This window comes from Pseudophryne corroboree, chromosome 2 (genome assembly GCF_028390025.1).
Source record: "Pseudophryne corroboree isolate aPseCor3 chromosome 2, aPseCor3.hap2, whole genome shotgun sequence".
In the NCBI taxonomy this organism is placed as follows: Eukaryota; Metazoa; Chordata; class Amphibia; order Anura; family Myobatrachidae; genus Pseudophryne; species Pseudophryne corroboree.
Window position 1 is genome coordinate 693,029,935 of NC_086445.1, and position 25,029 is coordinate 693,054,963.

Below are 25,029 nucleotides of genomic sequence, written 5' to 3' on the forward strand. Positions count from 1 at the left end.
AGATGTAAGACTATTAATCTCCGACATTAAAGACTCAAAAGCTTCCAAACCGCCCCCCCACAGCAGGAATACATCATCAATATATCTAGTATACATCAAAATATTACTTCTTACTTCTGGGTTACTAAAGAACATCCTCTGCTCTTGGTCAAACATGTATACAATAGCATTCGAGGGTGCGACTGTTGATCCCATCGCGCACCCTCGCAGCTGCAGGAAAAATTCCCCATCAAATAAGAAGTAATTACGATGTAGTGTAAGTTCTAACAATGTTAGGAACAAATCATGGTCAAAAATGCTGGTAGCCAAATTTTTCTCTAAAAATACTTTCATAGCCCGCATCCCATCATGGTGCGGAATTGATGTATATAGGCTGCGAACATCTAGACAGCATAATAGGGTGTTTGATGGAATGTCCCGGAGAGCCTCAAGCTTAATCAGGAACGACGTTGTATCCTTCAAAAAGGTATCTTGGAAGGTCAATAAGGGTTGTAGAACACTATCCAGTAACTGTGCCAGTAACTGTGCCCTAAGAAACTTAGGGCCAATCCGGTGCTTGAATATCAGAAAGAGCTATTTGATATCTTAATAAAAGCTAAAGAGAAAGGTTTGCTCCCGGATAAGGTATTTAAGGCACTTTGTGTGGAACATCCGAAGAATCCGGTGCTGTACACATTGCCCAAGTTGCACAAACATGATACCCTTCCGCCGGGTAGACCTATCATTTCCGCCCGGGACTCTCTTTATCAGCCAGTGGCACAGTTACTGGATAGTGTTCTACAACCCTTATTGACCTTCCAAGATACCTTTTTGAAGGATACAACGTCGTTCCTGATTAAGCTTGAGGCTCTCCGGGACATTCCATCAAACAATATTTAGGTGTAAATCTAGCACAAGCTATAGACAGTATATCCTGATCTGGCCCACAGTGGTGCTTTTTCCAGAGTGTGCAAACAAGCTTTAATAAATTCTTTATACCATACCTTCTTAATGATTCAGGCTAATACCTGATATAATTCCATTATACAGATTCCTCTGTACTCTCTTACTTCTACTTATTTGTTATATCAGCGGACTCTCATGTATGATTCACAGGTTAATCCTGCGTCTAACGTAGAAAGCAGATCCGCAACTTGTGTCTCTCTCTTGAATTCTTTAATAGGTGCACTCTCATTGGCGAGTCGACCAATTGTGTCAACGAATTACTACCATACCCCACCGACAGAGCCCGATCTCGTCCGATCTTGGAAGCAAAACGGTGGTGGGCTGGGTCAGTATCTATGAGGGGGACCCCCAGAGAATACCTGGTGTTGTAATTAATGACCCACTTCGACTAGATGCCAACAGCAGGATCACCACATTTTCCTTCCCCTTTTCTTTTTTCTTTTTCCTAGATACTTAATAAAAATCAGCTAAATTCATTATCCACAATCACGGGGTAATACAGAAGGTACCCCAATGCACACACATTGATATTAGGGTCTATACTCCTGATAATATCAGTCCGGTCGACTATGACCCATTGAGGTCTCATTAAAACAAGCTTCGCTTGTGCTGGTTGGTTAGGTTTCGGATCTAGAGCCATAGTGCCTACATACGCCTACGAGTCTTTTGGTGACAGATTAACCAGAACATTTCCAATTTTCTAATTCTTTATCTGCTGATATCTACCTAATTTGTAGTTTACATCCATTCTAAGTGATATAAGCACAACTGTGTATACAAGTATATCTTTATTCGTGGTGGATCATGAGAGTGTGGATTTATTTTAAAAATGAGCTAATAAAAGTTATGTTTTAATCTTTAGTCATATAACTAATTAAATACAAGAGTGCACCCACACAAGAGTCTTCTGTAAAGTCGTTTTCTCTCTAGTTTCTCTCTGACTCTGGGTGCACCACCAGGTACAATCAATATGAAGTATTCCTGTATATGAATATAACTCTGGTTTCGTATAAAAAATTTTGAATTTTTGGGACTGGTGCGGAGTCACACCCTTGTGTGCTCATTTATTCAAACTGCAGCATTTCAGGATTTCCACTCATTTCTTTAAATAACAGCATTCGAGGATTTCTAAACTCATTTATTTGAATTGCAGCATTTCAGGATTTCCAATCTCATTTCTTCAATTCACAGCATTCCAGGATTTCTAAACTCATCTATTTGAACTGCAGCATTTCAGGATTTCCAATCTCATTTCTTCAATTCACAGCATTCCAGGATTTCTAATCTCATGTATTCAAGTTGCAGCATTTCAGGATTTTCAGTTTCACTTCTTCAAGCCACAGCATTGCAGGATTTCTAGTCTCACTTCTCCTAGCTGCAACATTCCATGGATCCTACTCACTTCATCCAGTCTTCAACAGTCCAGAGTTTCCAGTACTACTTATCCAGTATTCTCCCGTCCAGTTTTCAGTACTTTCTTATTTCAGTATTTAACCCTTGTTTACTATTGCAGTATATTGTCACCAACAGTGAAATAAATACAAAGTCTAGATTATTTGAACTTCCATGTACATCTCCTGTGATCACATCGTCCCCAGCTGTTATCCGCTCATCAAAGCCCTATCCCAAGCCTGGCCTGACAGTAAGCACTGGCCCAAAATGGATCTTGCGAGTGATCAAGCAATGGGGGTAGATCCGGTCTCCGATATCTGGTTCTGTTTGGAGAAGCAAGAGTCTACGCAGTTCATGCTGGATATGTTGTTTAGATACCCTTTACACAGTCATTACATCTGCTCGGTCTTCACCTCCAGCCACTTCTCCTGTCACAGTACCAGGTACCAGGTCCTCGTCTGCAGCTGTCTACTTCTATCAATTGTAAAGAAGATTCAGTGGAAGAAAATTTTTCTCAGACTCTCTTTAATTCCTCCCAATTCCCTTTAGCCCGGAGACCTGAACTTTGGAAGTTGTTTCACCAATTGCTTGACAGTTGCAAGAACTTCTGTTTAGAGTTTCTCTGATAGTCTCAGACATTCTTGGCAGTACTTCTGACTTTGTGATACCTTCCACTCATTTCCCTAAGACCAATGGAACTTCTGTTGAAACTTTGCATAAATCTGAACAAACATCTTATGTGCAAGGTGAGACCAAGCTCCGAAGCAACCTGGGGTCCAAACTTCCTGGATCAGGGCGCAAGCAGTGCAGACTGCTTCATCTTTGCTTCTATTGTGGAGTATCTGATCACCTTATTGGTATCTGTTCCCTTCGCAAGTCCAGGAATAGTGACAAGTCCGGTAGTCACCAGGCTCATATCTATAAGCCATCAGGTATGACTTTTTCGGTTTCCTCTGCTTCAGTCAGGAAAGTTCAGAAGGACATTCAAGTATATGATCGTGGTACTATGACAAGAAGGTCTTATTCTGAGTTCAGGAATTCATAGAGGACTGGTTCCATTAAGCCAAGTGAGACATCTGATTCTGCAGCACATGAAGGGGAGTCTGTCTCTGCAGCACATAAAGGGGCATCTGTCTCTGCAGCCCATGAAGGGGCATCAGTCTCTCCAATCCAAGATGGGGTGTCTAATTCCGCAGCCTCTGAGGAGGTGTCTGATCTGCTGACCCCAGGAATGGTATCCAATGTTCAGGCTCCAGAAGCAGCATCTGAGTCTTCTATTAAAAGAGGAATTTATGATCTGTTAACCCCAGGAGGGGTACTGGAAATGCCAACCTTAAGAGAGGTGTCTGACTTGTCAACCCCAGGTGGGGTCTCCAGAATTTTCAGCCCCAAGGGAGGTATCCAGGGCCAAGGTTCCAGATGGAATTCTTAGAGCCACAGATGTAAACATGAGCTCCTGTTCGCCTTTTTCAGAGAGTGCTACCATGTTGACAGCCATCATGGTCCAGGTACAGGATGAACCATCTGAACCTCCAGATTCTGTTTCTGCCAGTTCAAGCTCATCCGGACTGAGTCTGGTTTCATCCATTTGTCTGGATCAGTCTCCTGTTACAGCCAATTCAAATTCCTCCGACTCCACCTCAGAATTATAATTTTTCAATTTTAACCAATTCAAGTGTTACTAAATCTGGTCTGGTTTTATCTGCTGTCCTAGATGAGGAGCTTCAGTCTGCCAATTCTAAAAGGTAATCTGATTCTGCTTCTCAAATCATGTGCCCTAAGTCCTTGGTCACTGTGGCGGTAACCTCTCACTGAGAGAAGGATTCTCAAATTAAATTATTTTCAGTCTCCAGCATGTAGCCTGCAAGCTTCAATTACTCCAGTTTCATCTTATCTGAAGATTCCTCCTCCAGAAGAACTTCCTGATTCTGCTGTGTTACCTGAGGTAGAAAAGAATTTGGCTCAAAAGCATCAATCTGAAGTCGCATCAATTGTGTCAGTCCCTTTATGTCGTGCTTTGTCTTAGGTCGCATCACCAGACGTTCAGTCTTCTGAGAATCTGGTTGATACTCCAGCACCCATCTATTTTGATGGAGATCTAGCCCAATATCAAGCACTAGTTAATCAATATCTCACTATTATGGAGTCTGAACTATCATCTGGTATTACCCCTGCCAATATTGTCAAATATCTTTTCCTAGCCTTCAGGGGTGAAGCTTTGGATTGGGCCAATTCACGAGTTTAATGATCCTATATTCCAGAATCTATTGTCATTCAGTGACGCTGTAATTAAAAAATTTGGTTGAAAGTCTTTAAAGTCTAATTCATTTAAGAATACTGCCTCGAAGAAAGGTTTCTAGTTTTGTGTCTTCGTCCAAGCACCATCGGTCAGTTTCAGAAGAATTTTCATCCCGTCCTCCCAAGGATGATTCCAGTGCTCTTAATCAATGGCATCAGGATGTTTTGGCCATTTTACCAGAGATATATAGCAATCCACAGAGGATAAATTCAAAAGTAGCACACAAATCACAGCCAATGAACATGAGCATAGGATATTGTACACTATCTTCATTAGTGATGCCTCTGAGTATTTCAATCCTCAGATTTCTTCAGATGTCCAGTCTTTCAAGTGTCCTCCTGATACTCCATCCTCTGATCCAACGAATCTTACCGTATGTGTTGGATCTTCTGCCTCCTGCTATGCTCAGGATGCTGTTCAGGATGCTCAGGGAAATCAAGCTCTCAATAAAGGAGATTCGTACCTTCCATTAGACTTAAGGTGGGTACACACTGATAGATATATCTGCAGATCAATTGATCGGCAGATATATCTATGGACGTATTGGGCAGTGTGTTGAGCATACACACTGCCCGATCTGTCAGGGACTGACGTCATGAAGTGGGCGGGGGTGTACACACGCCCACCCAGTTCAGCTGTCAATCACCGCCGGCTGCCGCAGCATGTGTACGGGCGGTCGTATACACACAGCGATGTGCCAATATATCGTGGATATATTGGCCAGCAGCTGTGCTGTGGGGCCTATGCGATATGTCTGTGAACGACGGAGTTCACAGACATATCGCCCATACACACTAGCCGATGGACCTGCGATATATCGGCCGTTCAAGAGAATGGCCGATATATTAGCCAGTGTGTACCCACCTTTAGACTGTTTATGATGCTACTCCCATCTTAGGAGGTCCTATGTTCCCTGATAAAGTTTTCTTCTTACATGAGATTCCACTCTCTACAGTAGGTTTAAGATGGTCTTAAAAAAAGGAGAGGAATCGATGAAGATCTTGACTTCAGCTAAAGTACTATGCTACTAAAATTGTCTTGCCTATGTTAAACTGGCTTCAAAAAATTTTCCTCTTAAGAACCAATATGGGTGTCTGGAGTCCACCAATGAAGACGGGGGTAATGTCAGGGTCCGGGGTCTTAACCACAGCTCAGGATCTCCAGGACTGCCAATGCAGGTGCTGGATGTACTACAGCGGCTGGCGACCAGTATTTGCTTTGGAGGCAAACTGCGGTGTCTGTAGTGGGCAGCTCTGGAGCTCAGGGAGTGGGGACAGTGAGTACAGGCAAGTGTTTCCTTGTGTGTCTGCATTTCTGGGCGCCACCATGTTGGAGACCAAAACTATGCACTTTTATCCAGTGGCAGTTCTCCTGAGTTTCTCTGCCAATCCTAGCTTGTCACTACCTTTTAAAAGGGGTTTGGACCATGTTAACACTGCCAGGGCTTTAAGTTGCTGATCATAATCAAGGTATTTTAGGGTATAATTGATGAAGTTATATTTAGGTATAGGTAGCCCAATTGGATTAAAAAAAATGAATATATATTCATTTTGCCATGCACACCCTATGTGCAAGTTATCTTTGAAAACTGTGATATAATGTATTGCAACAGGAGTATTGCTAGAATGCGTTCAGCTACAAAAATTCCACCAGCGACCAACTCCAGGCTTGTGCAAAACAACAAATACCTTTTAATTAGGTTGCTCAAATACAAAGTAGAGATGTGCACTTGAAATTTTTCGGGTTTTGTGTTTTGGTTTTGGGTTCGGTTCCGCGGCGGTGTTTTGGGTTCGACCGCGTTTTGGCAAAACCTCACCGAATTTTTTTGGGCGGATTCGGGTGTGTTTTGGATTCGGGTGTTTTTTTTAAAAAACACTAAAAAACAGCTTAAATCATAGAATTTGGCGGTCATTTTGATCCCAAAGTATTAATAACCTCAAAAACCATAATTTACACTCATTTTTAGTCTATTCTGAATACCTCACACCTCACAATATTATTTTTAGTCCTAAAATTTGCACCTAGGTCGCTGGATGACTAAGCTAAGCGACCCTAGTGGCCGACACAAACACCGGGCCCATCTAGGAGTGGCACTGCAGTGTCACGCAGGATGTCCCTTCCAAAAAACCCTCCCCAAACAGCACATGACGCAAAGAAAAAAAGAGGCGCAATGAGGTAGCTGTGTGAGTAAGATAAGCGACCCTAGTGGCCGACACAAACACCGGGCCCATCTAGGAGTGGCACTGCAGTGTCACGCAGGATGGCCCTTCCAAAAAACCCTCCCCAAACAGCACATGACGCAAAGAAAAAAAGAGGCGCAATGAGGTAGCTGTGTGAGTAAGATAAGCGACCCTAGTGGCCGACACAAACACCGGGCCCATCTAGGAGTGGCACTGCAGTGTCACGCAGGATGTCCCTTCCAAAAAACCCTCCCCAAACAGCACATGACGCAAAGAAAAAAAAAGGCGCAATGAGGTAGCTGTGTGAGTAAGATAAGCGACCCTAGTGGCCGACACAAACACCGGGCCCATCTAGGAGTGGCACTGCAGTGTAACGCAGGATGTCCCTTCCAAAAAACCCTCCCCAAACAGCACATGAAGCAAAGAAAAAAAGAGGCGCAATGAGGTAGCTGTGTGAGTAAGATAAGCGACCCTAGTGGCCGACACAAACACCGGGCCCATCTAGGAGTGGCACTGCAGTGTCACGCAGGATGTCCCTTCCAAAAAACCCTCCCCAAACAGCATATGACGCAAAGAAAAAAAGAGGCGCAATGAGGTAGCTGTGTGAGTAAGATAAGCGACCCTAGTGGCCGACACAAACACCGGGCCCATCTAGGAGTGGCACTGCAGTGTCACGCAGGATGTCCCTTCCAAAAAACCCTCCCCAAACAGCATATGACGCAAAGAAAAAAAGAGGCGCAATGAGGTAGCTGTGTGAGTAAGATAAGCGACCCTAGTGGCCGACACAAACACCGGGCCCATCTAGGAGTGGCACTGCAGTGTCACGCAGGATGTCACTTCCAAAAAACCCTCCCCAAACAGCACATGACGCAAAGAAAAAAAGAGGCGCAATGAGGTAGCTGTGTGAGTAAGCTAAGCGACCCTAGTGGCCGACACAAACACCGGGCCCATCTAGGAGTGGCACTGCAGTGTCACGCAGGATGTCCCTTCCAAAAAACCCTCCCCAAACAGCACATGACGCAAAGAAAAAAAGAGGCGCAATGAGGTAGCTGTGTGAGTAAGATAAGCGACCCTAGTGGCCGACACAAAAACCAGGCCCATCTAGGAGTGGCACTGCAGTGTCACGCAGGATGGCCCTTCCAAAAAACCCTCCCCAAACAGCACATGACGCAAAGAAAAAAAGAGGCGCAATGAGGTAGCTGTGTGAGTAAGATAAGCGACCCTAGTGGCCGACACAAACACCGGGCCCATCTAGGAGTGGCACTGCAGTGTCACGCAGGATGTCCCTTCCAAAAAACCCTCCCCAAACAGCACATGACGCAAAGAAAAAAAGAGGCGCAATGAGGTAGCTGTGTGAGTAAGATAAGCGACCCTAGTGGCCGACACAAACACCGGGCCCATCTAGGAGTGGCACTGCAGTGTCACGCAGGATGGCCCTTCCAAAAATCCCTCCCCAAACAGCACATGACGCAAAGAAAAAAAGAGGCGCAATGAGGTAGCTGTGTGAGTAAGATAAGCGACCCTAGTGGCCGACACAAACACCGGGCCCATCTAGGAGTGGCACTGCAGTGTCACGCAGGATGGCCCTTCCAAAAAACCCTCACCAAACAGCACATGACGCAAAGAAAAAAAGAGGCGCAATGAGGTAGCTGTGTGAGTAAGATAAGCGACCCTAGTGGCCGACACAAACACCGGGCCCATCTAGGAGTGGCACTGCAGTGTCACGCAGGATGGCCCTTCCAAAAATCCCTCCCCAAACAGCACATGACGCAAAGAAAAAAAGAGGCGCAATGAGGTAGCTGTGTGAGTAAGATAAGCGACCCTAGTGGCCGACACAAACACCGGGCCCATCTAGGAGTGGCACTGCAGTGTCACGCAGGATGGCCCTTCCAAAAAACATTCCACAAACAGCACATGACGCAAAGAAAAATTAAAGAAAAAAGAGGTGCAAGATGGAATTGTCCTTGGGCCCTCCCACCCACCCTTATGTTGTATAAACAGGACATGCACACTTTAACCAACCCATCATTTCAGTGACAGGGTCTGCCACACGACTGTGACTGAAATGACGGGTTGGTTTGGACCCCCACCAAAAAAGAAGCAATTAATCTCTCCTTGCACAAACTGGCTCTACAGAGGCAAGATGTCCACCTCATCATCATCCTCCGATATATCACCGTGTACATCCCCCTCCTCACAGATTATCAATTCGTCCCCACTGGAATCCACCATCTCAGCTCCCTGTGTACTTTGTGGAGGCAATTGCTGCTGGTCAATGTCTCCACGGAGGAATTGATTATAATTCATTTTAATGAACATCATCTTCTCCACATTTTCTGGATGTAACCTCGTACGCCGATTGCTGACAAGGTGAGCGGCGGCACTAAACACTCTTTCGGAGTACACACTTGTGGGAGGGCAACTTAGGTAGAATAAAGCCAGTTTGTGCAAGGGCCTCCAAATTGCCTCTTTTTCCTGCCAGTATAAGTACGGACTGTGTGACGTGCCTACTTGGATGCGGTCACTCATATAATCCTCCACCATTCTTTCAATGTTGAGAGAATCATATGCAGTGACAGTAGACGACATGTCCGTAATCGTTGTCAGGTCCTTCAGTCCGGACCAGATGTCAGCATCAGCAGTCGCTCCAGACTGCCCTGCATCACCGCCAGCGGGTGGGCTCGGAATTCTGAGCCTTTTCCTCGCACCCCCAGTTGCGGGAGAATGTGAAGGAGGAGATGTTGACAGGTCGCGTTCCGCTTGACTTGACAATTTTCTCACCAGCAGGTCTTTCAACCCCAGCAGACTTGTGTCTGCCGGAAAGAGAGATCCAAGGTAGGCTTTAAATCTAGGATCGAGCACGGTGGCCAAAATGTAGTGCTCTGATTTCAACAGATTGACCACCCGTGAATCCTTGTTAAGCGAATTAAGGGCTCCATCCACAAGTCCCACATGCCTAGCGGAATCGCTCCGTGTTAGCTCCTCCTTCAATGTCTCCAGCTTCTTCTGCAAAAGCCTGATGAGGGGAATGACCTGACTCAGGCTGGCAGTGTCTGAACTGACTTCACGTGTGGCAAGTTCAAAGGGCATCAGAACCTTGCACAACGTTGAAATCATTCTCCACTGCGCTTGAGACAGGTGCATTCCACCTCCTATATCGTGCTCAATTGTATAGGCTTGAATGGCCTTTTGCTGCTCCTCCAACCTCTGAAGCATATAGAGGGTTGAATTCCACCTCGTTACCACTTCTTGCTTCAGATGATGGCAGGGCAGGTTCAGTAGTTTTTGGTGGTGCTCCAGTCTTCTGTACGTGGTGCCTGTACGCCGAAAGTGTCCCGCAATTCTTCTGGCCACCGACAGCATCTCTTGCACGCCCCTGTCGTTTTTTAAATAATTCTGCACCACCAAATTCAAGGTATGTGCAAAACATGGGACGTGCTGGAATTTGCCCATATTTAATGCACACACAATATTGCTGGCGTTGTCCGATGCCACAAATCCACAGGAGAGTCCAATTGGGGTAAGCCATTCCGCGATGATCTTCCTCAGTTGCCGTAAGAGGTTTTCAGCTGTGTGCGTATTCTGGAAACCGGTGATACAAAGCGTAGCCTGCCTAGGAAAGAGTTGGCGTTTGCGAGATGCTGCTACTGGTGCCGCCGCTGCTGTTCTTGCGGCGGGAGTCCATACATCTACCCAGTGGGCTGTCAGTCATATAGTCCTGACCCTGCCCTGCTCCACTTGTCCACATGTCCGTGGTTAAGTGGACATTGGGTACAGCTGCATTTTTTAGGACACTGGTGACTCTTTTTCTGAGGTCTGTGTACATTTTCGGTATCGCCTGCCTAGAGAAATGGAACCTAGATGGTATTTGGTACCGGGGACACAGTACCTCCAACAAGTCTCTAGTTGGCTCTGCAGTAATGATGGATACCGGAACCACGTTTCTCACCACCCAGGATGCCAAAGCCTCAGTTATCCGCTTTGCAGTAGGATGACTGCTGTGATATTTCATCTTCCTCGCAAAGGACTGTTGGACAGTCAATTGCTTGGTGGAAGTAGTAAAAGTGGTCTTACGACTTCCCCTCTTGGATGACCATCGACTCCCAGCAGCAACAACAGCAGCGCCAGCAGCAGTAGGCGTTACACGCAAGGATGCATCGGAGGAATCCCAGGCAGGAGAGGAATCGTCAGAATTGCCAGTGACATGGCCTGCAGGACTATTGGCATTCCTGGGGAAGGAGGAAATTGACACTGAGGGAGTTGGTGGGGTGGTTTGCGTGAGCTTGGTTACAAGAGGAAGGGATTTACTGGTCAGTGGACTGCTTCCGCTGTCACCCAAAGTTTTTGAACTTGTCACTGACTTATTATGAATGCGCTGCAGGTGACGTATAAGGGAGTATGTTCCGAGGTGGTTAACGTCCTTACCCCTACTTATTACAGCTTGACAAAGGCAACACACGGCTTGACACCTGTTGTCCGCATTTCTGTTGAAATACTTCCACACCGAAGAGCTGATTTTTTTGGTATTTTCACCAGGCATGTCAGTGGCCATATTCCTCCCACGGACAACAGGTGTCTCCCCGGGTGCCTGACTTAAACAAACCACCTCACCATCAGAATCCTCCCGGTCAATTTCCTCCCCAGCGCCAGCAACACCCATATCCTCCTCATCCTGGTGTACTTCAACACTGACATCTTCAATCTGACTATCAGGAACTGGACTGCGGGTGCTCCTTCCAGCACTTGCAGGGGGCGTGCAAATGGTGGAAGGCGCATGCTCTTCACGTCCAGTGTTGGGAAGGTCAGGCATCGCAACCGACACAATTGGACTCTCCTTGTGGATTTGGGATTTCGAAGAACGCACAGTTCTTTGCGGTGCTTTTGCCAGCTTGAGTCTTTTCATTTTTCTAGCAAGAGGCTGAGTGCTTCCATCCTCATGTGAAGCTGAACCACTAGCCATGAACATAGGCCAGGGCCTCAGCCGTTCCTTGCCACTCCGTGTGGTAAATGGCATATTGGCAAGTTTACGCTTCTCCTCCGACAATTTTATTTTAGATTTTGGAGTCCTTTTTTTACTGATATTTGGTGTTTTGGATTTGACATGCTCTGTACTATGACATTGGGCATCGGCCTTGGCAGACGACGTTGCTGGCATTTCATCGTCTCGGCCATGACTAGTGGCAGCAGCTTCAGCACGAGGTGGAAGTGGATCTTGATCTTTCCCTAATTTTGGAACCTCAACATTTTTGTTCTCCATATTTTAATAGGCACAACTAAAAGGCACCTCAGGTAAACAATGGAGATGGATGGATACTAGTATACTTATGGATGGAGTGCCGACACAGAGGTAGCTACAGCCGTGGACTACCGTACTGTGTCTGCTGCTAATATAGACTGGATGATAATGATATGAAATCAATATATATATGTATGTATATATAATATCACTAGTACTGCAGCCGGACAGGTAGATAATATATTTATTAGGTAATGATGACTGATGACGGACCTGCTGGACACTGTCAGCTCAGCAGCACCGCAGACTGCTACAGTAAGCTACTATACTATAGTAGTATGTACAAAGAAGAAAGAAAAAAAAAAAGCACGGGTAGGTGGTATACAATTATGGATGGACTGCCGAGTGCCGACACAGAGGTAGCTACAGCCGTGGACGAACGTACTGTGTCTGCTGCTAATATAGACTGGACGATAATGATATGAAATCAATATATATATGTATGTATATATAATATCACTAGTACTGCAGCCGGACAGGTAGATAATATATTTATTAGGTAATGATGACTGATGACGGACCTGCTGGACACTGTCAGCTCAGCAGCACCGCAGACTGCTACAGTAAGCTACTATACTATAGTAGTATGTACAAAGAAGAAAGAAAAAAAAAACCACGGGTAGGTGGTATACAATTATGGATGGACTGCCGAGTGCCGACACAGAGGTAGCTACAGCCGTGGACTACCGTACTGTGTCTGCTGCTAATATAGACTGGATGATAATGATATGAAATCAATATATATATGTATGTATATATAATATCACTAGTACTGCAGCCGGACAGGTAGATAATATATTTATTAGGTAATGATGACTGATGACGGACCTGCTGGACACTGTCAGCTCAGCAGCACCGCAGACTGCTACAGTAAGCTACTATACTATAGTAGTATGTACAAAGAAGAAAGAAAAGAAAAAAACCACGGGTAGGTGGTATACAATTATGGATGGACTGCCGAGTGCCGACACAGAGGTAGCTACAGCCGTGGACTACCGTACTGTGTCTGCTGCTAATATAGACTGGATGATAATGATATGAAATCAATATATATATGTATGTATATATAATATCACTAGTACTGCAGCCGGACAGGTAGATAATATATTTATTAGGTAATGATGACTGATGACGGACCTGCTGGACACTGTCAGCTCAGCAGCACCGCAGACTGCTACAGTAAGCTACTATACTATAGTAGTATATACAAAGAAGAAAGAAAAAAAAAACCACGGGTAGGTGGTATACAATTATGGATGGACTGCCGAGTGCCGACACAGAGGTAGCTACAGCCGTGGACTAACGTACTGTGTCTGCTGCTAATATAGACTGGATGATAATGATATGAAATCAATATATATATGTATGTATATATAATATCACTAGTACTGCAGCCGGACAGGTAGATAATATATTTATTAGGTAATGATGACTGATGACGGACCTGCTGGACACTGTCAGCTCAGCAGCACCGCAGACTGCTACAGTAAGCTACTATACTATAGTAGTATGTACAAAGAAGAAAGAAAAAAAAAAAAACACGGGTAGGTGGTATACAATTATGGATGGACTGCCGAGTGCCGACACAGAGGTAGCTACAGCCGTGGACTAACGTACTGTGTCTGCTGCTAATATAGACTGGATGATAATGATATGAAATCAATATATATATGTATGTATATATAATATCACTAGTACTGCAGCCGGACAGGTAGATAATATATTTATTAGGTAATGATGACTGATGACGAACCTGCCGGACACTGTCAGCTCAGCAGCACCGCAGACTGCTACAGTAAGCTACTATACTATAGTAGTATGTACAAAGAAGAAAGAAAAAAAAAAAAAACACGGGTAGGTGGTATACAATTATGGATGGACTGCCGAGTGCCGACACAGAGGTAGCTACAGCCGTGGACTAACGTACTGTGTCTGCTGCTAATATAGAGTCTAGACTGGATGATAAATTATTGATAATGAGATGAAATCAATATAATATCACTAGTACTGCAGCCGGACAGGTACTATATATATTTATTATGTAATGACTGATGACGGACCTGCTGGACACTGTCAGGTCAGCAGCACTGCAGACTGCTACAGTAAGCTACTATAGTAGTATGTATAAAGAAGAATGAAAAAAAAAAAAACCACGGGTAGGTGGTATACAATATTATATATATATATATTATATACAATTATATATATATATATATATATATATATATATATATTAAACTGGTGGTGATAGATTATTAAACTGGTGGTCAGGTCACTCACGTTGCAACTTGCAACTAGTACTCCGAGTCCTAAGCAGACAATCACAAAATATATTATTATACTGGTGGTCAGTGTGGTCACAACAATGGCAGTGTGGCACTGACTCTGGCAGCAAAAGTGTGCACTGTACGTTATATGTACTCCTGAGTCCTGCTCTCAGACTCTAACTGCTCCCCACTGTCAGTGTCTCCCCCACAAGTCAGATAATACAATACACTTACAGTCACACTATCTAATCTATATCACTTCAGCAAGTAGTATAGTAGTATAGTAGTACTCCTCCTAATAATGCTCCCCAAAATTACTACTACTGTGTCTCTCTCGTCTCTACTGTGTCTCTCTCTTCTCTAAACGGAGAGGACGCCAGCCACGTCCTCTCCCTATGACTCTCAATGCACGTGTGAAAATGGCGGCGACGCGCGGCTCCTTATATAGAATCCGAGTCTCGCGATAGAATCCGAGCCTCGCGAGAATCCGACAGCGGGATGATGACGTTCGGGCGCGCTCGGGTTAACCGAGCAAGTCGGGAAGATCCGAGTCGCTCGGACCCGTGAAAAAAAACATGAAGTTCGGGCGGGTTCGGATTCAGAGGAACCGAACCCGCTCATCTCTAATACAAAGATACACATAAACAAATATTGCTGTCTCTAGTTTAAATGACCAGGGAGGTTAGGCCCTGCCTCACTCCCTTTTACTTAATAAGGAACCCTCCAGGTCCCAGCATCCTGACACTAGTGCTCCAGTCTTCTGGATCCCACTGTCCCTAGCAGACCTATCACTTGGGCACTAACTGCCATCAGGAGCCCCGACTAATGGGAGAGACTCTGCTTTAAACCCAGCAGCCAGGTGCTGGCTAATGAAGCAGCTTCTTGGGATAAGAAGCCTCTAAGACCTGGTCTGGGCCCAATAGATGGGAACCCGGTCCATCCACACTTCCCTATGGTTGTTTCCAGGTGGCAAAGTATCTCTCCTGCCACATACCCTTTCCCTCAGCATTTGCCAATTATTTTGGGGTGACAAATATTCGGGACATAACTTGTGCCCATACACCTGGGTCCCATGTTCCTCTCCCAAGTACACACCCAAGGCCCTTTTAACTGGCCTTGGAATCTATTCCCATTAAAGGTTGGTGGCACTGACTCTACTGTGCCACCTTCCCTTTCCCTCCAGTTTGGCATAGTGGTCGAAGTGGTTGTTTTAATGGACAACTTCCCGTTGCCCACTAAACTTCCCCTCCTCTTCACCTTTCCATCTTTAGGGATGTTTCCCTTTTCGGGCTCAGATTTACTGGCTACTGAGGAAGTTTCTTCATTCTTGTCTGGGTGTTTGTGACACCTGACCTTAACGAACTCTGGACTGGAGAAGGTTTTTAAGTTCATTCTGGGCCTAGTAGTCACCCCGGCCCTCACTGGTCTTGGCCTATATGGACAATTCAACCTTTTATGGCCAATCTCTTGACACCGGTAACACCTAGTCTCTTCCCCAACTATAATTGTTCTGAGGTCATGGTCCAACTTCGCCCCTACCCTTTCCCTTAGAGTGAGGCATTAGTCCTGAGTCTCATAAAGTCCTTTCATTTGTTGAACTTTTAGTTCTTCCTCCAATCTTTCCAGCTTTGATAACATTTTCTTCATTAACGTGACTGCTTCGTCTCCCGATCTCCCATCATTGACCCTAGTCACCAACTCCTGCTGTTCTATGACCTTAACAAAACCCATTTTGATTCTCTTGTCCCGGTCTCTTATTCAAATCCGTAGTTTAGGAATCTCCTTCACTATTTCTTTTAGCTGGCAATTACTTAGGGCCAGCTTTTGGAATGCTCCCCTTAAATATTCCAGCTCTCGTGTCATATATAGAGAACTCTCCTCGGGTAGAGCAACCTCAGAAATGGGACTCTGCACCAATTCCTCTGAGACAGGCTCTTGCTCCTTACTTAGTGTGTCCTTTATGAACTGTCCCAGTTCAGCAATTGGATTTTTATCCTCTAGTGGCGGATCATGCTGGGGTGCAACAACATCAAGATCTAAATCTTGCACCTTATCATCCACATACATGAGTGAAACTCCTTCAGAAGCAGGTTCCCGGATGACTTCGGAAGTAGGCTCCTGTATTGCCACTAGCTTAGCCATGACTAGCTCACGTGGGTGAGACACCTCCAAAGGTATGGTCTTTGTCTGGGATTAATCAGAGAAAGTCTCACATGTGCACTGGATGTCCAGAACTGGGGGCTTCTGAACCTGTGATGTCCCATCAGGGATTAACTTCTGAACGTACATCGCTTCAACAGAAGGATCCTGGGTTTCCAAGACCTCAAAAGAAGCAATCTCCAGCTCAGCTAAGACTTCCTGTTCTAGGATGGGCTCTTGAGTAGTCATGAAATTGCCATCTGTCCAGGTAGATTCCTGGGGTTCATCATTCTGCCACAGATCCAGCAGATTATGGGATTCTTGTTTTGGAGGTGGATGATCACTTGACATCAAGTCAAATTCTCCCAGCTCCATTACCGCTTCCTCCTCACTCCCTGTCAACTGAGGAGCAGCCAGGAATCCCACATCCTCATCTCATGTCTCCATAAACACATCTTCTGTGAGCCCCTGTGGCTGCCATGCTCCACCTTGAACAGGTTCCACTGAACTCAGGGCTTTGTTCCACTCTTCACCCAAGCTATTACGACATTCTTTTTCCAGAGAATGAGGTGGTCCTGCTTCGGAGGAACTTCTCACTGCCATCCTAGGAGTTAACAACAAAACACTGCCATCTGATGTGGTTCTCTCTTGCTGCTCAAAAATTCCTGTTGATTTTCTGTGCGCTGCGCAATAATGGCTTCAGCTTCCTCCATGCTCTGGAATGACAATACCAACTGAATGGACATTAGTGCCTGTAAATGCTCTACCTCTGGGGAAGGGCCCTCATTTCCACTTTCCCGGCAGATGGCCTTACTAGTGGCATAGCAGAGAGCCTTCCGGGCCTTAGGTACTGGCAGCTCTGGCTCAACTTTTCTGTTCCTTTTGGCTGGAACAGGGAATCCAGTATAGCCGGGTTCCACTGCAGTATGGTACCATTCTTCCGCCGCCTGCACCACCATCTGCGTCAGTTCCCCCGAAGATGGCATCTCCATTTCGGATGATAATAACTCTGATCCAACATTCTGCATAATGTCTTCAGCAATTGGTGTAGCTACGCCTGACTCTGAACTGAAACTAGGCATAGCCAATGGTTTTAGCTTAGAAACCTCCTCCTGAAGCTCTGCCAAGTCCTCTGACAGAGCCTTATTGGCCAGCACCAGACTTCCATATCGTGTCTGGTGTCAAAGTCGGAAAAATATCATGCTACATGTTGCCATATATCCACCCCATGCGCGTGCCTGCTGCACGTGCACATTCTCTCCCGTGCGTGCGGATACTCGCAGCCGCGTGATGGCGCCTCGGCCATGCGCTCGAGCGCGTGGTATGTGCATTTACGGTAGAGTTTGTGTGCGTCTAGCGGGCGACTCAATCGTTGAATAATAAAACCAAATAGTATGTTTTATAGATAATGTTCCCCTTAATAATGACTGTAAGTTTGTTTAATGTAGATGGTCGCTGGACAGAGGAATTCCTCTTTGTATGGTACGAAGGGTCAGACAGGGTTTGAACAGCTGTGTCTGGTACCTAACTAAAGAACATTTGATTAGAAACAATCCGGTGCTGGTTAGGTAAAGATTAATCGCTCCTGCGTATAGTTATGGCCATTAGTATTTTCTGGACATTTACTATATTTGCGATTCATTACCCATGCGGCGGGAATCTTCAGATTCCCTCCCACCTGAGCAGTTTGATATAGTCGCAGCCCACCTGTTCAAACTAACCTATGACCTTTTGTTATGATACGAAGAGACATTCCTTTGTCCAATGAACAATGAGATTATAGGTCCCTTTGTAGTATACTGTACTCAGTGTATATAAGATCAGCCAGCCTGGGCAGCTCTCTCACTCTCCACAAACGGTTTTCATATTGACTAACTTGGAGCTGGTACCAGAAGCTGCGCAGCGATCGTTCCCAGTGTGTGTAAGTAATTCTCTGTAATCAACTTGTTCTCTGTTTGTATTGGCCATTCTCTCTCTCTGTTATAGTATAAGATTGTGACGCTATTGTATGTTTCTGTCTAGATATTCTGTTAGAATTATATGTTAGCTTGTAGTGTATGACTTGTAAACTGTTTCCCCTTTTCAATATAACTAAAAGCTTGTTAGTAAAGGTGTTGGAACCTTAGCAAGGTATCGTGTGTTTATTATATTGCAGAAGGTAATAGGAGCGTCTCAAACGCTCAAGCAGCTTTAGCATTAACAAGGTTAAGCAGCGTTATATCGCTACAGTATTTCAGTACAAGGTTTACAGCATAAGAGTATCCTTTCTGTGTGTTACATTCAAGGTTTACTGATTGTCATCCAGTGAGCGTCTGTGCCGCTCGTGTTCTCCTCGTGGACTCGAGCGTCCGCTACGCTGGTAGCGTAGCATTACGGTAGTCGCCCACCTATAGCGTGCTCGACACCACGCATTAAGCTGTGAGCGAGCGTGTCGCATGTGCGTCTCGATCACGGCTGAGCGTATGCTACGCTAAGTGCGTACCCTTACGGTACCCCATACGCCAATTGCGTACTGTGTCTCTTACCCATTTATTGTGAATGTTATAAGATAAATAGATAGCTTTATCACTGGTCACAGGAGATTTCCTCTAATAGGCCTTGGCTATGTACTACAAAGTTTTCAGATCTGGGTTTAGCCTTTGCCAAGGTTTTCTGCAACTCTGACACCTGGCCTGAGAGCTTGGTAATCTCTTCTCTACTCCTTCCCAATTTGGTCAGACAGACAAAAGAGATTCCTTCTCCTCCAGCTTTTGCGTTAAGATGTTCACCTGCTCTTGAAGAAAATCAAATTTTTCCCTAAGCTCATCTAGCTCCTGGTCCTTTAATTGGACATTCCTTTCAAGGTCACTTATCATGTGACAGTGAAGATGGGGAGCAACGGTGAGCGCCGGATCTCTCTCTCTCTCCCCCCCCCCCCCCCCAAACAGAACCGGGAGGCTAAACTACTCTTGCCAGGGTCCACAAGGACAGTAAAAAAAAAACCTAGATATCCTTTATGCAATTATAAAGCACTGTGCAGCCAGAGGGTCACCTTGCACAGTTACCCCTTGTACTGCTGTAGATTACTTGTCCTCTTTACTCATTTGTCCTCTTTTGTGGATTACACCAGGAACGAAGAGGACCAAGCTTCACTGTATTGTATGTAAGTATAATTATCATTTTTACAGGTACTCCTATTATTGGATTCTACTGGACAAGTGGACGTGATTCTCAGCGTGGGATGTAGGTAAGTATGTGTGAGTGTGTAAGTGTGTTTTAATACATTTTTACTTTCAAGGTGTGTGTGTTGTGTTTTTATTTGGGTATTTTTTTGTGTGGAACAACAGGTACCAGTAAGCCCATTATTTCCCCGCATGCTGGTACTTGTGGTTATCCAAGTGCGAGCAAGTGGGGGAGGCTTGCTGGGCCTTGTAGTTCCACAACAAAAACCAATATTCTTGTTTTTCCCACACTAATGGCTATCAGCCTGGCATCCATCGCCCAGGGGTGCTGGGGACAGCCTCAGGCTTCACCCCTGACCCTTGGGTGCCTCGAGGGACCCCTTGATTTAAGGGGTCACCACTCCTCCAGGGAACCCTGGCCAGGGGTGACAAGTTGGGGGGGTAATGCCACGGCCGCAGGGACCAATATAAAAGTGTCCCCCGGCTGTGGCATTATCTCTTTGGCTAGTGCTGGTTATAAAAATACGGGGGACCCCTACATCTTTTGTCCCCCATATTTTTGGAACCTGGACCAGACTATGAGCCCCTGTCCAATTTTTTCCTTAGAATTTAAACAACCAGGACCGGCTCAAAGAGCCCGAGGCTGGTTATACTTAGGAGGGGGGACCTCACGCATTTTTTTTACATTTTTTAACCCATTCACGCCCTTTTCCAAAGATAACCATGCACGGATCTCACTGATCCGTGCATGACTATCACAACACGCCAGCAAAAAGCAGGTCTCTTTGAAAGCTCCATTTTTTTACGAATTCTATGCTTTCCCGGCAGTGTTTGGCTAATGTTGGCAGTGATTGGGAATACAAATTCTTAATAAATTACCAATTTCTATTAAATAACACCCGTGTTTGACCGATGGTCTATTAATTCGTATTTGTGGGCTCAGGGGCAGTGGTGGGCATTGGCTCGGCAGCGGTAGGGGTGATCAGTAGGATTTGGCGGACATTATGGCTGCAGTGCCTCACCAACCACTGACCTCACCGCATGCCACTGTTTAATAGAGTCACATAAGTTCCTGACCTGAGGTGTTAGAGCTGTCACCCCTTTGTTTTTTAGCATGAATTCTCTTTTTGTTGCCCATTTGAAGAGACACTTCAGACTATGCTGTAAATCTGAAAAGCTCTATGCCCCCTGTTTCTTTTGTAAACGCTAAATGGAAGGGAAAAGAAAGAATTCCTTTTTCTCTCTTCCCACGACCCCCTCCCCCCCAGCACAGATTAAGCTTTTAGCAAAGCACTGAAATGTAGCAAGTACGTAGTGGGCACAAATAACCTTACACTGTTAGTGCAAAAACAACTTCTCCCTTCAGGCTCTAAAAACCAAAACTCAGGGATTGCTAGGACACATAGTGCCACAAAGTTTCTCTATTAAACAGATCCACATTTATAAAAGGTTTCAACTTTGCTTGATTGGTCTTAGTGAGCTAATTAACAGGGACACCAGACTCCCTCTACTAGATTTTGCAGGCACAGGTAAAAATAAGCTTGGAAAAGAAATTCAGTCATAAATTATCAGATACTTGCAACCCCTTAGAGCAAATCAACACAGCTACTTTCAATGAATGGTGCGAAGCAAGAAAGACAGAACAGTCCATACACCCGGTTTAACCTCTTTGCTGCCAATGCAAACCTTTGCGCCCAAATCAAACACATTCAGCTTAAACATAACATCATTATTTTTACCCCATGGGGTTGGTTTTAACCACTACTCACAACACCCTTGGTCTGGTACTGATACCCACGAGTTCAGCTTGGTCTGGAGTTCACTGGTATGTCTGCCGCTACCTTGCGGCTGTTGGGTCCTCTGTCACGTGTGACACGACTAGCAGAAGGGTTCCTGTTCGGGCGCCATTTGTAACAGGAGTCTTGCTAGAATGCGTTCTGCTACAAAAATTCCACAAGCGACCGATTCCATGCTTGTGCAAAACAACAGATACCTTTTATTCAGGTTGGCCAAATACAAAGATAGACATAAACAAAGATTACTGTCTCTAGTATAAATGACCAGGGAGGTTAGACCCTCCTCACTCCCTTTTAATTATACCCCTTTTCCACTAGTGATGTGGGTCGCAGCCCGCATCAGAGCCCCCTTTCCCACTGCACTCACCAACCTGGCATATTGCCAGATTGGGGGCGCTGCTGGTGATGCGGCAGGGATGGCATTGGGAGATCACATGATCTCCCAGCGCCGCCCTTACATACACTGTGAACGGGAGCCATGTCGCATTGACACGGCTTTCGTTTACACTGCACAGCTTACCGGGTTGAAGTCGTGTTTTTGCAGAGGGAGCCATTTCCACTAGCAAAAAACACGGGTAAATGCATTTACCCGGGTTTTTTGAGCTAGTGGAAAAGGGGTATTAATAAGGAACCACCAGGTCCCAGCATCCTGACACTAGTGCCCCAGTCTTCTAAATCCCACTGTCCCTAGCAGACCTATCACCCAGGCACTAACTGCCATCAGGAGCCCCGACTAATGGGAGAGACTCTGCTTTAAACCCAGCAGCCAGGTGCTGGCTGAAGAAGCAGCTTCTTTGGCTAAGAAGCCTATGAGACCTAGTCTGGGCCCAATGGATGGGAACCCGGTCCATCCACACTTCCCTGTGGTTGTTTCCAGGTGGCAAAGTACCTCTCCTGCCACAGTATATATTGAGGGAAAAAATAGCTAAGAGTGTTAATTTGATTTGATTGCCCTGTCTTTAAGGGAGTCATTATTAGGAGTAACAAATAAACAGTAACTTCATTGGTTGTGTAATTTTCTGTGTCTGGGGGAGGGAACCTTTGCCTCTCTGTTGTGTTTTGGGAAAAAGGTAAAAAACAGCACAGTTGAGGATGGTGTGGAGCGAGAGTGGATTCTTTGCAACTTGCCACAACCAGGTAGGTTGATGCTAGATACAAGTGGTCTAAGGGACCTTTTCCATCAGGGGGAGGAGCCACGACACAAGGGGAGGAGCTAGGACAGCTGGATAGTTCCTCTACTATCCACGCCACCAACTATTACCTTTAGTAATTAGGTGGCGAGCGAAGCGAGCCACCGAGCTCGAAGCGTGGCGAGCGAAGCAAGCCTGCGAGGGTACTTATCGGAAGGTCCCTTCTCCCACTCCGATATAGAATCAACCCAACCAGGTAACACCAGGCTTGTGATAAATTTTAACACACAATAGCATCCCTGAATCTACAGTATTTGGGAATTACAGTAAACTTGTACTTAAAAATGAGTGACACTTTTTTGCCCATATAGTGATGTATGTAAATATTTTTTGAACTGTTAATTTCGTTGATTACTGCTAATGTGCTATGTATCTGACACGCCTTTGAAACATTACATTTAGACCAATAATTTTCCAATGGAAAAATAGGATCAATGTATGCAGGGCACTTTTCTTCCAGCACTATCCTTGTTGCCAGTACTTTGCTCTGCTCACTTGTCTTTCTTCCCTTCAGCTACTCATGCTCCATTTGCATGTCATTGGTTTGGGACAGGATCTCTGCTTGCTCCAGTGAAGTGAGTTGCCCTTCCCCTGCCTCTTCTCTTTGGGACTAATTCTGAGAGTTACTACGTTATGCTAATGCAAGATTCAATCCAGCTAATGCAAGGATCTGTGTGTCTGCAAGTGGGAAGCCATGCCACCCACTGATTTTATGCCAGCCATGCACCTGTCATCTTTAGTTTCAACGGTTGCACCTGTCCCAAACTAGGTGCAAGAGATCCATAAGAAACAGGTTTCCCTTCCCCATATTAAATAGCTCGGAATCTCAGGACGCTTGAGACATACACCCAAGACAGTGCAACATGAGACTCCTACGAGCTTTGCCCGCCACAGGTTCTATTCCCACTTGGTTGCTGGCGTGGAACCACCAACTGAGTGGGAATTCCGGTCGGGTGCATCTAGGACTGAAAACCAAATATGTGAAAAGAGAGGGAACCACCACAGCTCACCAAATACCAAATACACTTTGACACCCTGTCTACTGTCCACAACTAGTGAGGTGAAGATAGGTAAGGAGACAAGTGGCAGCGAGCAAGACACTATAGCATTAAGTCCAGAGACTCCAACATGCACTGGATCACAGATATATTAATATTATTCCTGACTGTCTTCATACAAAGCAAAGTGTAAAGGTACAGTCCAGTTGACATACAGATGTGTCCACTAGGGTGGCTATCAGCGGGATCCCGGGATTTTGGCCTAAAGGTTGAATCCTGGGATTGGATCTTCCAATCCTGGAATTTGGGCCAATGTTTTTTTTTTAAATTCTGGGCAGAATCTGTTCCGGTTCAGCATATGGCTCAGACGATGGCCGGCTCTCCATGCCCACGGCTGTGCACAGTGCGCTGCATGACATGGTGTTAGAGGTCACGCTGTGGAGCACAGCACAAGCCACGCCACTAGATGTCTCCCATCTAGTTACATCACCAATGTAGGGACAGTGTGGCACAAATAAACTGGGGTTTCTGTGTGGCATAATGTAAATTGGGGGTGTTTAATACATTTGTGGTACTAGGAGCATTTACACATTATACTCTTTAATAACATCGCCATCATATCTTTTTGACAATTTTATTGGTAGGGGCCCCACAAGTTAGTTGTCCTGGGTCTCCCACAAACATTATTCTGGCTTTGGGCCTAATTCAGATCTGATTGCAGCAGCAAATTTGTTCGCAGTTGGGCAAAACCATGTGCACTGCAGGTGGGGCAGATATAACATGTGCAGAGAGAGTTAGATTTGGGTGGGGTGTGTTCAAACTGAAATCTAAATTGCAGTGTAAAAATAAAGCAGCCAGTATTTACCCTGCACAGAAACAAAATAACCCACCCAAATCTAAAGGGCAGTACACACTACCAGAGATGTGTGCTGAGCGATCTATCAGTGACCGCTCAGCACACATCTCTCCCCCTGCTCAACACAGCGCGATGTGTGCTGAGCGAGAGGGGGGGGGGGGGAAACGCTCATTTCACCCAGCACGTGAAATGAGCGATGTGCTAGGTTGTGCCTACATGCAGGCCAATGAGCACTGGCGATAGCGGCGTGCGGAACCTCGCATTGCTATCGCTGTGGGGCATACACATGAGAGATCCGTTTTTAAAATCTAAGCAGGATTGCGTAGATTTTAAGAACGGATCTCTCCGTGTGTACCCCCCTTAACTGCACATGTTATATCTGCCCCCCCCCTTCCCTGCAGTGCACATGGTTTATCTAACAAATTTGCTGCTACGATCAGGTCTGAATTCGGTCCTTTGTTTGGAGATAAGAGGGATCTGAAAATCCCTAACTCTTTCTGATATGCTACC

At 45.5% G+C, this 25,029-nt stretch overlaps 1 pseudogene; it reads left to right on the forward strand.

The window, feature by feature from the left end:
- Positions 1-1,200: 1,200 nt before the first annotated feature.
- Positions 1,201-1,319, forward strand: LOC135052472 (5S ribosomal RNA; annotated as a pseudogene).
- Positions 1,320-25,029: the final 23,710 nt, after the last annotated feature.